Genomic DNA, 2,873 nt, shown 5'->3' on the forward strand with positions numbered 1-2,873 from the left:
ATACCATAGGCTAGCTTCTAGGGTTTAGTCTCTCTGATCTCGTGGTAGATCAACTCTTGTAATACTCATATCATCAAGATCAATCAAGCAGGAAGTAGGGTATTACCTCCATTGGGAGGGCCCGAACCTGGGTAAACATCGTGTCCCCCGCCTCCTATTACCATCCGCCTTAGACACACAGTTCGGGACCCCCTACCCGAGATCCGCCGGTTTTGACACCGACATTGGTGCTTTCATTGAGAGTTCCACTGTGCCGTCACTACAAGGTTTGATGGCCCCTTCGATCATCGGCAACGATGCGATCCAGGGTGAGGTTTTCCTCCCCGGACAGATCTTCGTATTCGGCAGCTTCGCACTGCGGGCCAACTCGCTTGGCCATCTGGAGCAGATCGAAAGCTACGCCCCTGGCCATCAGGTCAGGTTTGGGAGCTTGAACTATACTGATGACATCCGCGGAGACTTGATCTTCGACGGATTCGAGGCCATGTCAGGTGCGCCGCATAGTCACGACAGGCATGACTTAGCTCTGCCGACGGACAGTGTTCGGGAGATCCCACCTGCAGCTACTCCAGCCCTCGATCCGGAGCAGATTATGCCGTCCGAGGACGGGTGGATGGACCCCGCCACGGAGGTCGCACACTCAGCGGCGATAGAGCCGAATACTGACTTCACCTCTTATGAGACCCGTGTTGCCGGACATTTGGATTCGTCCCCGGCCACGGGCTCCGAACCGCCTGCGTCCGTGCCTATCGAATCTGATTGGGCACCGATCATGGAGTTTTCCTCCGTGGATATCTTTCAGCACTCACCACTGGGCGACGTGCTAAACTCATTGAGGTCTCTCTCCTTGTCAGGAGACCCTTGGACGAACAATGTCCGGCTAGAATGGCATGCGGACGACGAAGAAATTCGCTGCCCACCCACCACCCACTTAGTAGCCACTGTTGACGATTTAACTGACATGCTCGATTTCGGCTCCGAAGACATCGACGGTATGGACGGAGATGCAGGAGATGAACAGGAACCACTGCCCATAGGGCGCTGGGCTGCCACCTCATCATATGATATATACATGGTGGACACCCCCAAAGAAGGCGATGGTGATAAGACAACGGAGGATAATCCCTCCAAGAAGCAATCCAAGCACCGACGTCAGCTGCGCCGCTCTAAGTCCTGCCATAGCAAAAGCAGCAATACTGGCACAAGAGACAATAACGCTCCGGATAGTGCCGAAGACGACGACAATCCCCTCCAGCCAGACCTCGAGCGGGAGGATGAACAAGCTAGCCCTCCGGAACAGGCAGGAAACGGAGAATCAGAGGATGACAATTACATGCCTCTCTCCGAAGACGAGGTGAGCCTCGGCGACGAAGAATTTATCGTGCCCGAGGATCCCGTCGAGCAGGAGTGCTTCAATCGCCGGCTTATAGCCACAACAAACAGCCTGAAGAAAAAGCAACAGCAGCTTCGAGCTGATCAAGATATGCTAGCGGATAGATGGACTGAAGTCCTGGCGACCGAGGAATACGAACTCGAGCGCCCAACCAAGAGTTACCCAAAGCGCAGGTTGCTACCCCAACTAGAGGAGGAAGCATTGAAACCTACATCACCAGCGTATGATGCGGCTGATTGGCCACCTCGTGGACGAGACAGAGAGGCATATCAGCCCGAAGTCCAGCCCGCACCCCGCCGCCATTCAAACAAAAATACCAAGGCCCGGGGCAACACGCGGGACCTGCGAGACGTATTGGAAAACAAAGCAAAACATACAAGATCGATCTACGGATCACGGGGTCGCGCCCCAACGCATGACGATCCAGATACACTAAAAGCAAATCCGGACGGGCCGAATACAGCAGACAAGACTCGTATGAACTGCGTCGTGACATAGCCCGGCACAGAGGCGCCGCACACCCTCTATGCTTCACCGATGAAGTAATGGATCATGAATTCCCAGAAGGGTTTAAACCCGTAAACATTGAAACATATGATGGTACTACAGACCCCGCGGTATGGATAGAAGACTTCTTCCTCCACATTCACATGGCCCGCGGGGATGATTTACATGCCATCAAGTATCTCCCGCTAAAACTCAAAGGGCCGGCTCGGCATTGGCTCAATAGCTTGCCGGAAAACTCCATCGGAAGTTGGGAGAGCCTGGCAGATGCATTCCTGTACAATTTCCAGGGCACTTATGTGCGACCGCCGGACGCTGACGATTTAAGTCACATAACTCAGCAGCCAGGGGAATCGGCCAGGAAATTCTGGATCCGGTTCCTAACTAAGAAGAACCAAATTGTCGTCTGTCCGGATGCAGAGGCCTTAGCGGCATTTAAGCATAACATCCGTGACGAATGGCTCGCCCGGCACCTCGGCCAAGAGAAGCCAAAATCCATGGCAGCCCTCACGACACTTATGACCCGCTTTTGGTCGGGCGAAGATAGCTGGTTGGCTCGTAGTAACAATACAGCAAGCAAACCTGGCACATCAGAGGCTAGGGATAACAACGGCAAACCACGACGCAACAAACACAAGCGCCGCAAATATGGTGAAAACGCCGAAGATACGACAAGTAACGCCAGGTTTAGGGGCTCAAAGTCTGGTCAGCGGAAAAGGCCACTCAAAAATAACAATTCGGGTCCATCCAGTCTGGACCGCATACTCGATCGCCAATGCCAAATTCATGGCACCCCAGGAACGCCAGCCACCCATACCAACAGAGAATGCTGGGTCTTCAAACAAGCCGGCAGGGCAGGCGCCAAAAATGGAGAAGGGGGTCTCAAAGCGATGATGGCGACGAAGAGCCCAGATCACCGAACACAGGAGGACAAAAGAAATTTCCCCCGCATATTCAATCGGTGAATGTGGTAAAC

Source organism: Triticum aestivum, chromosome 2D (genome assembly GCF_018294505.1).
Source record: "Triticum aestivum cultivar Chinese Spring chromosome 2D, IWGSC CS RefSeq v2.1, whole genome shotgun sequence".
In the NCBI taxonomy this organism is placed as follows: domain Eukaryota; kingdom Viridiplantae; phylum Streptophyta; class Magnoliopsida; order Poales; family Poaceae; genus Triticum; species Triticum aestivum.